The following is a 12,520-nucleotide window of genomic DNA, read 5'->3' on the forward strand; positions in this document are numbered from 1 at the left end:
GCTGACGTAGAGATCAAGTGGAAAATGATTAACACACTGAAAGGAGGTGTGATGTCTAAGTTACATTAAAATCTCAATATATATTGTTTATTTCTTTTAATTCTTGAGAGAAATTTAAGCTAGGCTGGTATTTGATTCAACATTGCCATCTTGTGGTACAGATTTATATCAATTTTTTATTTTTATTTTTTTTGTTTCTTTGAAGATAAATATCACTTCACCCTCACTGACTCACTTTCCTTAGGGAGATTTGACAGAACGCACTGGTATTGCACCTTTACAAATTCATTTCTTTTACAGTTTTTTTTTTTATATCATGTGTTTGTGCACTTTCAAAGTTCACAGTTTAAGTTCACATTACCACTGAAATGTTGTATTGAATACACTGCACTGGAGGTGAGTTGCTATGGTCCAGGGATATAAATTAGTGATCACAATCCTATATTTATCATTGTCCTTCACGAGGACAGGACAAAAGAAGACAACAGAATGAGAAGACTGATTATTTATACATACAAATGTAAATAATACAGTATACAGTTCTATACAGTAGAAAAGGTGTCGGCAGATTACAAATATTCATGACACCTGTGCAGATCAAAGTTAATACTAATGACTTCCCTAAGATGTGAAATGAGTGTAGAAGTTTTATTCAGATGGAGCTCATGTAATACAATCAGACCCTTTTTTTAGTGCTTGAACACCCGTTTCTGGACCTTTATTCTATTAGGATATTAGATTATATTAAGAACTTTAATATTAGGCACCGAGTGTTAACAAAAAGTGTCAAGACTTAATCACCATGATATCAACACAGCCAACTAATTATCTATTTATATATTTAGACCGGGAAGAGCAAGGAATCAAGATAAACAGTTTATTTGATCAGTTTACGATCTTGCTGATAGCATTAGATCAGCGGATACTTGAAACCAAAAGTTATGTCTTCCTCAGACAGTAAACCAATGCAGATGGAAGAAATCAGAAGAAGATGAACGGAGTAGATTTGGAAGAACAGGGAAGGGCATAAATACTATAAATGATGCAGCTTCCTTATATGCAGTAATCCTGGTCTTGTACCACTCCTTTATGAAAGAGGCCCTACACGTTGTATTCGTGAAAGCAATTCAATTCTCATTATCCCAGTTTTTAAAATTTTATATTTTGCCAAATTTAAACACCAACTTTAACTTGACCTCTTACTGCCTGGTTCAAATGAATGGAGCATTCCCTCTCCAGTTTCTTTCAGAAATGGCGTATCTTGCCTTAAATATGCTGCCAAGAGGTTAGGAATTCTGACACTTTGTCCATTCCAGTATTTGCAAGGCAATTATTCTGGAAAGTACAATGAACCATGCACTGTCGTTTAGGTGTCAATGAATCTTAATATAAATATTTCTTTAACTTTTAACCCAAGTCTGCACTAGCTTTTACTAATCAATGTAAATCAGACCTCTAAAAAAATGTAGAAAAAAAAAAAAAGGATAATAAGAATCTATGCTCTCTACCAAGGGTGGCCAACACTGTTCCTGGAGATCCTGCAGGTTGTATAGGTCTCTCTAAATCACCAATCACTGGATACCTTGAATATATGAACATTGTGAGTAATTATAAATTGCCTCAATTAAGCGGTTTAACGATTTGGATAAACCACAAAACCAGGAGGCACTGTGGCTCTCCAGCACCAGGGATGCCACCGCTGCTATATACCCTCTTGACCATGTGAGGGGGCCAAAGCAAAAGCACTAGAAGGACAGTCACTTACAAAAAGATCAGGAAAGTAGATCATTGTAGATACTTACCACATGTCTTTGTGCAACACAATTAATTACTTGTCTATTTGTATGATTAGACACCTTTCAATTACTTTGCAAAATTAATATGCATAGGTTAATATGCACCTACATACATTTATTTAACTACTTTACTTCCACTAGCTGAAGGAGCATACATTAATAAATACATATATACATGTATTAGTTTTGACCAAAAATAACTAGGAAATAAAAGTAATGAATGCTTTACTTTCACAATTCAATTTCAACATTCTTGGTCTTAAATGTTGAAAGATTAAAGTCATTAGTCCCATGGTTAATAGTATCCATGATGAACAGACTTATTTTTAAGTTTATCAGACACAAAGATCATTCCCATAGAGTTTATGATTGAATAAATAATATTTGACAACACAGAATGAAATGTTATACAATCATTTTTCTTTTTTTCTTAAAAGTATTTTTAAAAAGTTTACCAAGTCTGAGAAATACCCATTGGGCATTTATAGATTTGGTATATAACACGTGGTATAGATGGTGTGTGAGTGCATGCGTGTATAAAGTTTTCTTCCTTTCACTTTTTGTTTTGCTTTTCTTTTTTTTTAACTTGACTTAATGGTATTCATTTGCTGTCTGGCAGCTTTACAGTCTCCTGTTGTGTTCTCTAAACGTGCACAGGATTACAAGAGTTTCAGTGTCACAGCATCCTCCAGTCCCAAATGTGTTTAAGAAACCCAACAAAATGCCAGTCTTAAAAGAAGTACAATTCTCTTTTGATAAGAAGGAAGTGAAGAATGTTAGTTAAAATAAAAAACAACTCCCTAACAAGTACATTTAAATTACACAGGGGATAAAATATAAAGACTTAAAACTACTTTAAGCGATATTACTATACAAGCCTACAGCGTTTCACTTTGTATGTTATCATTTTGTAGAACTGAAGAGTTCTGAATAGTCCCATTCTAAAAGTATCCTTTTGAAGGGATCATATTACTTCTACATTCAGTCTCACTAGAGGAGAAAGAGAGAGACGGGAGACAAAAAAATGGGCCAATCTTTGCACAATTTCTGCAGCTTTTGAAAACGGGAATCTTGACTGGTCTCACATAAGTTGAATTCACTCTACCATTTAATACCTGCTCAATCCAATATGTGATCTAAAGGACTAAATTAAGTTTTCCAGCTATGTATCCCCGTAAGTTCCTACCTCTCCCCCCCCACACACTTTTTTTCTTCTATTAAGTCTTTCAAATAAACCAACTCAACTTCTCCTTAGAATATTATGTCTGCCTTAGCTGGGCAATTGATTAATGGAGCAGCCAATCATAAAACAAAATTTGTTTACATACTCATGCTGTTCAATCAACCAATTTCCCCCACCCACACAGTCAACACAGATTGCGTTTTTCAAACTTGCAGATTTAAAAAAGGACAACTTCACATTAAAGACAAATTACAAAAAAGAAGATATGGATTAGTTTTGTTACCCAGTCAAAAAATCTGAACACAATTCCAAAAGTAAATACAAAGCCTGAAAATGGAAGATTATCCCCAAAAGATGTGTGATTTTGTATTTACTGGGCCATTTATTTTAATGAAATTGAATTTATGTCCTGATAAGAAACAGATGGTCTGATGTTGCATTGTTTAAATATTTCCAATACATGAATGTTGCCTGGATAAAATACGGATACATACTGTGGCTCTACACAAATATATATGAATAAACACGTATACATATATAAAACACCTTTAACTACATTTTGTATGTCTTCAACACCTTATATTATAGATTAGTAAGCATTTTATTGAGCCAATATACTATGTGAAGTTTGTTTACTATACTGTCCCTTATTTTAATTTTGTTAAACACACATGCAAAATATATATTTTAGATTACAGCATAATACAACGCTAGTCCCACATCTTTAAAAGTAAAATATGTTTCTTCTTCTACTGTATAAGGTATTTTAACTTTCAAGGTAATTTGGGTTTAGACAATATAAAAAAAAACTAAAGACAACGTTTTTTTGTAAAAGGTATGAATACATTACTGGGTCATTCTATGTGCTCCTCAATTTAATACCAGAAAAGTGAACTAACATTTCAGACGGTATCAGGATCAAGCAAACAAGAACGTTGGAACAATTCCTTTCATAAAGCATTGCAGTGCATCTTCTGAAGTATCCCTTTGAGAATTAGAATGACAAAAGGCAAATTTTATTCTAATGAGATTTCGATCTGGTTTTAGAATCCTTTGCATGGTTGGGATCACTGTTTTTGTTTTGTTTTGTTTTTTAAAAAAAAAAATGTTCCCCCTATCTTATTTCCACGCTTCTTCACTGAACTAAATAATAGTAGTGATTGATTACCAGGTTACTGTGGGAACAGAAACTTAACATCATTGAATTAATTCAGAAAGAGAAAACAAGGCCCCAAAAGACTCCCGGAAATAAGATCCTTTGAGATTCTGAGAGCTAGATTTTTTAAAACAGTGTCAAATATAATCCTTTCCTAACATTCTTGTCTTATTAGTGCAGTGAGAGGTTTGCTGCCAATCATTCTTTTTGTTTTGTGTAGTGTTGTGTTTATAAAACCCTATTTTGCTTCACTGGAGCAATTTCATTTTTTTACTGGATGAAAGGTAAACAATCATGCATTATCTGCTACCATATAAGGAACAACAAGTAAAGGTTAATTACCTGGCAATGTGTGTGGTCCTTCTAGTCCTACCTATAAATGATGTGTTGGCATTTCCTTTTCTGTTGACATTTATATATTTACATAAATAATTAACTGTCATGAACTTCCTGGTACTTTGATTTAAGAGCATTGCACTATTATATACAGCCATACTGAGTTCTCTAAACTATAGGATTGCTTTTCACTAATTTGATATATATAAAAATTCTTAAATTATGTTTGACAAAGATCTGATTTTAGTAGTAGAATTATTTTGATTATTTAATCCACTTACAATATATTGACCCTAATATACCAGAACAGATAGAAAACTTTAGCAATGAATATGTGAAAATACAAACTTCTTTACTAACCATGGCAGGTGTCACCTTTTGTCCTGTACCAATAAAGTGATAGCTGCTTGAAATCCAAAAACCCAGGTTTGTATTTCAATATAGTAATATCACCAACACATATCACTTTTAGGTCCATGAAACAATTTCCTTTGAGACTTTCTGCTACCTTAAATTAAGAATTCAATAATTCTGTAATGTAAATCAGGCTTAAAACTTCACATTATAATTCACTTTCTTGAAAAACACTTCTGAGATAGTCCACATTTCATTCATTATTAGTATTTGTCCATAATAATTGAATTATGTTTACCACCTTATGGATCACTTAAACACATTTATTATATTTTGATAATGGGACTGCAATGCATACTTTCATAGTGCCATCTTTCATATTTTTTACATGATATGTAATTTTCTTACTTTTAGTTGTGTGCTGCAGGCATTTGAAGAACCTTCCTTCTTTCATAAATGATTAAATGATGCTAGTATTTGTCACAGGAAGCATTTTCATTTTATATTTTCTCCTAGAGGGGACTTAAACTGTCCTAAAATGGAAATCCTGATTACCGAATCTGAGAGATGAAAGTTGTATGCAAATGCTACTGTGTGTATAGTTACTTGAAATGACAATAGCAATTCCTTTGTCCTACCATAATATATATATATATATATATATATATATATATATATATATATATATATAAACTAGTTTACAAATTCAGTGTTGTAAGAGTTTCAGTGATCCAAAGTGTGAAAGAGGTCAATTTAAAATACCATATAGCAGAACAGAGGAATGTGCAATATCTCCATCCCATGAATACTATTGTTTGGTGGATGTTTTTATATTAACAACTAGCCACTTACTTGCAATATATTGTAAACACACAATTTATTACACTCTAGCCCTAATACAAATCAAAGCTTCCATCCACCTGCCAATTTCAAATGAAAAATACAGTGCTTGATTTCGGGTTTGTGTCACAGCTGGTAGTAGTGAGGCTTTTATGATTACCAGTTTAATGACTATGCCATCAAAGCAGAGAAAACAAATCTCCAAGGTATCCTCCAAGCTCCATAGCTTCTTGCTGCTGGGCGTCGTGCACTTCCTCTAGGTATTTATCTCTCTGGCTCGTTTTCTCCTCTTCCCCTCCCTGGCAAGGCTCCTCGGTGTCCACAGCCACTGCTGCCGTTACACTGGTGTCTTGAAACAACACACTCAGGGGAGCGCCACTCTCAGCCCACAGGTACAAGCACATAGAGGGGAATCTCACTTGACAAGGTGTTCCTCCTTACCCCCTTGCCAATGCCCTTCTCCTTGCAGGCTGCAACCTTCTATGTTGGGACTTCTCAGACCCCACCACCACTGTCAGACCTCAGGCAAAAGAAATACACTCAGGGGAGCGTTTGCACACGATGTAAGACACAGTCAATACAGCACCCAATAAGAAGGCACCTCCCTTTACCTCCACTGGTATACGCCTTTCTCCATTTTCGCCTCCAACAATGCCTACCCTGCAGACCTGGACCACAGGACCACCCCCAGGACTGTGCCGCCGCCAGGACCACAGGAAAATGCCTCCACAGACGCTTTATGTGGATCACAGGAGATCCTGCTTTGTCTTTCACGGTTTCGCAGCAGTGATCCCCCCACTGTTATCAACACTGGATTGAATAAAAAAGCACCAAGGAGAGAAGAAAGAAAAAAAAACAAGAAAACATAGGCACAGACAAAAAAATTAAGAAACTTTGCTTCTGTTGTCAGAATATTTTTTAAAAGAAAGTATTTTGATACTGCTGGTGTTAAGTCTGTTTGAAGCATACTGCCGGGGCCTCCAGTCTAGACTTCTCGGCTTTATTCCTGTCCTTCCTACTGCTTATGCCATGCCATGCCATGCCTTTACGTGCCACGTGACAGTCAGAATGACCAAGGCTTTTGCTGCTCTCCTTTCACCTGAGACCTGAGATAAAGCATTAGGGAAGTAAACACGATTACAGGTGGGTGAAATTGACTTTCCTATTCGCAAGCAGGTGTGAGTCTACAGATGCTTAATGACAAAACTAACAGCTGTGTTAAACCGTGTAAAATATTCTAAAGATAGCAAAACCTGCAGGGAATAAATAAAAAAATTACAGAACCTAATTGATCATTAGCCCCTTCGTCACCCTCGACATGATCTGCATGAGGTAGTTTTAGCTTTCTCAAAAGCTAAAAAAGGCACATAACATATATATATATATATATATATATATATATATATATATACACTCACCTAAAGGATTATTAGGAACACCTGTTCAATTTCTCATTAATGCAATTATCTAACCAACCAATCACATGGCAGTTGCTTCAATGCATTTAGGGGTGTGGTCCTGGTCAAGACAATCTCCTGAACTCCAAACTGAATGTCTGAATGGGAAAGAAAGGTGATTTAAGCAATTTTGAGCGTGGCATGGTTGTTGGTGCCAGACAGGCCGGTCTGAGTATTTCACAATCTGCTCAGTTACTGGGATTTTCACGCACAACCATTTCTAGGGTTTACAAAGAATGGTGTGAAAAGGGAAAAACATCCAGTATGCGGCAGTCCTGTGGGCGAAAATGCCTTGTTGATGCTAGAGGTCAGAGGAGAATGGGCCGACTGATTCAAGCTGATAGAAGAGCAACTTTGACTGAAATAACCACTCGTTACAACCGAGGTATGCAGCAAAGCATTTGTGAAGCCACAACACGTACAACCTTGAGGCGGATGGGCTACAACAGCAGAAGACCCCACCGGGTACCACTCATCTCCACTACAAATAGGAAAAAGAGGCTACAATTTGCACAAGCTCACCAAAATTGGACAGTTGAAGACTGGAAAAATGTTGCCTGGTCTGATGAGTCTCGATTTCTGTTGAGACATTCAGATGGTAGAGTCAGAATTTGGCGTAAACAGAATGAGAACATGGATCCATCATGCCTTGTTACCACTGTGCAGGCTGGTGGTGGTGGTGTAATGGTGTGGGGGATGTTTTCTTGGCACACTTTAGGCCCCTTAGTGCCAATTGGGCATCGTTTAAATGCCACGGCCTACCTGAGCATTGTTTCTGACCATGTCCATCCCTTTATGACCACCATGTACCCATCCTCTGATGGCTACTTCCAGCAGGATAATGCACCATGTCACAATGGTCGAATCATTTCAAATTGGTTTCTTGAACATAAAAATGAGTTCACTGTACTAAACTGGCCCCCACAGTCACCAGATCTCAACCCAATAGAGCATCTTTGGGATGTGGTGGAACGGGAGCTTCGTGCCCTGGATGTGCATCCCACAAATCTCCATCAACTGCAAGATGCTATCCTATCAATATGGGCCAACATTTCTAAAGAATGCTTTCAGCACCTTGTTGAATCAATGCCACGTAGAATTAAGGCAGTTCTGAAGGCAAAAGGGGGTCAAACACAGTATTAGTATGGTGTTCCTAATAATCCTTTAGGTGAGTGTATATATATATATATATATATATGTTTCCAGAATAAGGGAAAACATGGTAGTATTTATATCACATGGACATGCATGTTTAACTAATTAAATCCACCTTCTTCTTTTGTCAGTTAATGTGATAAGAATGGATTTTAATTTTCATTCAGGGTTTTTGTCTGTGGAGAATACACTGAATGTTGAGGCCTGTTATGCATTTGAGTGATTATAGGTATCAAGTATAACTATATACCACTAAGGGGAGCTCTAAATCCACATTTCAGTCAGACGAACTAAGAAATAATTTCCTCACAGAATATTTAAGAGTAGTTTAACAGTGTTTGTGTACATAGAAAATGCACAAGATTAAAGGAAATGTGTCCATTTAATTAGTGTTTACTTTATCACATGACTTCACTATGTTGACCCAAGTCTCAAACCTGGATAGATTTCTTTTTTTAGGGGAAGAGACATTATAAACACAGTATTACTCACAGGCAGTGATTGTGCATGTTTTATAGAACTAAGAATTTACTTTGTTTCAGACTATGATCATTATTAAGCCAAATAAATAATAATATAGTGAGAAAAGTCTAAAGTGAGTTGAGTGATACTTACACACAACTGAGAACTACAAAGAAGGAAAAAACAAATAGTTCTTTATAATTGTTGTTCATAATGTGTTCGATACATTATTTTCTGCAGTTGGACCGATAAGATTTGTCAGACAGTTTGCATGTTGATTTGTATTGAGGCTGCCACTGTATTGCTGTTTGTGAGTGTCAGATATTTTAAGTGTTAAACAAACACATATGTTTACCCCAAAAGGTAGGTCTACATTTATTTTCCCTTGAGTATTTTTTTTTATTACAACTCAGATTGTTATACATTTTAATTCAGTACCTCAGTATCTGGTTGGTTGTTATAGAATCTGATGTAAAAGTTATTTGCTGTAGTTAAAAAGAAACCAACGATAGGGATAATCTCACTGAACTATAATTGGAAGGTCTTTTTTAATGCTCTGTAGTTCAAATGGGTAATATGAAGGAGTTGCGAGGTTTTCAAGGGGATTCTTCTCAGCGTATCTCCGTTGGCGTCCTGGATATTGCTTGTGTTTTTCTGAACAGTTGAACTCCAAGGCCATTTCATTGGTGGTTTCTTCAGTTTGGAGGAGGTCATAGATCAACCTTGGTAAGGGAAAGTGTTTTTGTTCCCTTTGGGAATGAAAGCAATTCTTTATGAGTGCTCAGGAGAAATTCACCAGGTTCATTTAAAAAGGTATCGTTTTTTTCATAGTTGTACTTGATCGCAAATTAAATTTTAAAGGCATAGCAGAGGGATAACTGCATTGGCAACCAACACACTAACAGGGGAGCCTTTTAACAGCCGTGCAGCTGTAAAACACTGGAAATCAATTCACCATTTTAAGCATGTCGATGTTTGTGTTGCCAGCCCAATGTATAGTTTTTCATACTGAGTGCCTATATGGCCTTACAATTAACCAGGAAAAAACCTCTAAAACTATTAATTGACAGGTACATACAAGGCTATTAGCCCTGTATGATATTACTTATACTGCCTCTGTGAATTAGTTCAGACATTCACGATGACACCCCCGATACAATTGACCTTTACATGTAAGATACTAAAGTAAGTGTAAGAGAACAGTTTCAGTGTCATGAACTCATCAGAGAAAAGAGCAAAGGCATGCTGTTGTATGTTGTATGTATGTTGTATGCACACAGTTGATTGATACTATAGATGACACATGTGAAACAGAGTCCAGGTTACCAGTTTCTGATTATTAAATCACCATGATTTGCTGTTGTCATGATTTCTGCCAATACTGTGCAATACGCTACTTAGATGTTGTGTATACATAGTCACATTACATACACTGCTTGATCTCTGACTTCAGAAGGTCCTGTATACCCTACTGAATGGTCTATATTCCTGCTTGATTTAACAAGTTTAATATCTATGTATGTATGGTGTCATACTAATGCAGTGGTATTTTTGTTCTGCCCAATGCAAAAGAAGGTGTCTCTTTCAAACAGATTCATTCCAGTATGAAGCTATTCAAAGTTTAATTGGCTATCCCTGCCTGCAGCTCTTATTTGGCTGTCCATCTACAATACATTTTCAATATGTATCTCATCAGCTGTGTGAGAAATGTCATTTAAACTTAATCAAAATTCTGACATAGATTGAAAAGGTTACTGATTGAGAGATTACTGTCCATTGTCTGCAAATGTGAGTTCCAAAAGCTATACAGTTTCTATTAATACAAATAATCCAGAAATAGTTAAATAATAAATTTGTTAAATTAAATAATTTAAGAAGGTACATTGTTAAATAATAGCTGTTTGTAACCATTAGAACATATATTGCAATGAATACAAATTACTACAGTAAAAGTATTTGTTTAATGTATTAAAGTATTACGAGATCTATGAACAGCAGGAAATGCATCATGTTTGGGGATTTTGCATTAAATTCAATATTGCTTTTGTATCTCTAGAATTATCACCATCATCCACATTAAACAATACTACCAAAAAAGTATGTATAACAAGAGATTTTAGATTATGCTAATTCATACTAATTCATCCTCTGAAAAGGCAGAAGGGATAAGTGTAAACCGGGATTAAGTACTTTAAGAATTAGGGGGTCTATTGAAAACATGAAAATCTCTGTAGAGGATACGGCTATATTTTTACTCAAGAGCAAAAATTCCCTTGAAATGTCGACAACACAGAATGTCACTGCTAAAAGATTAGCAGAGAAAAGTAAGCATAAAAAGTAGGAACCTATAAGTGAAAGTATAATAAGACATTTCTACTCTATTAGAGCAAGACTTATCCAGTCTGGTTCTGACAGATGTTCCAAGTCAATTGTGAAATACAGCAATTTAAGGCGGCAGTGGGTGTAAAATCGGAATCCTGCATGTGGATGTCCCTAAGTCTTCAAGAATATGCTGCATACTGGTGCGTGAAATGGAAAATCTAAGTTCTTTGGAGATGCAACTTTGGCTTTTGCTTGGTGATAGCACTCATTTTGCTTTTCCATTTATAACCAGGTAGGATGTGTTCCACTTGAATGTCCTTTATTTGTATTTCCAACAATGCCCGTTATTTACAACTCCTTCACCGTTTAAATCACACTCCTATTGGCTAGTTCTCGTGTGAAACTAAAATCTCTCTAACACTGCTGTATAAGGGGTAATTGAGTTGTGTTCCCTAAGCAGTAAGACATTATCCATGCACCTATTAAATAATTAACCAGAAATATGCAATATAAATCTGCATTTGGCAGTAAAAAATTTAAAATTATAAATTCAAGTCCAGTAATAAAATCTTGTACACTGCAGTTACTTATCATTGACTATTGCTGCGATGATCCTTTGTTAGGTGGTTATGTATTTTAGCTGAGAGTACATTATATTAGTGTTTGTCTTTCATAAGTCTGACCTGAGGTATGTTAGCTGCCTTGTCTTCTTGAAGGAAACTCAAATAATGTTTGTGGTTTGCAAATTCTAATTTTATCTAAGGATGGCACGCTGCATTTACATCTTCCAAGCACCTTCCTTTAATCTGCTGACACTTCACCTTGACAAGAAACACAGAATAGTTTAATGCATACAGCAACCAGGAGAGAAAACACTACACTGCACTGTGAACCTACTTCATTTAGGTTCAAGTGGATATGGAAGAAATGTGAATTTAAAGAGGAGGTTATCTGGTCCTTACTAATCTCTTGGCGATCAGTCAATTAGCTATATTTCCACTGGCCAAAGGTTCTTCTTGCATTGAAAGAGACTATATGGAAGCATTTATATGGAACCTTTCATCATAACCTTTTATCAAAGTATTTCATATCACAATAACATCCCAGCTTAGCAAACTTTATAGTGTAACTAGGTGTAGTGAGGAATTTTCCTAAGCATGTCATGTCAGGAAAGTTGGAATACGTTTAATTTATTTACCTATTGGTCTGCATACACTGTCTCCTAGTCGGTGAAATGTTTCTCTGCTGACTGGATCACAACCTTTTGTCTATTCTCCTTGGTCTACATGCAATGTTGACATTGGGGGATATCTTTAATGACAGAGGCCTCTGCTGTTTTCAGGACTTGAAAAACGACCCTCCTGCAGGCATCTCTTTCTTTTTGTACCCCAGGTGTCGCTCATCCCTGCGTGCACATGGGGATCCCTGGGATGCTCCTTTGCATTGTCATCCTTTGGCA

This window comes from Amia ocellicauda, chromosome 6 (genome assembly GCF_036373705.1).
Source record: "Amia ocellicauda isolate fAmiCal2 chromosome 6, fAmiCal2.hap1, whole genome shotgun sequence".
In the NCBI taxonomy this organism is placed as follows: domain Eukaryota; kingdom Metazoa; phylum Chordata; class Actinopteri; order Amiiformes; family Amiidae; genus Amia; species Amia ocellicauda.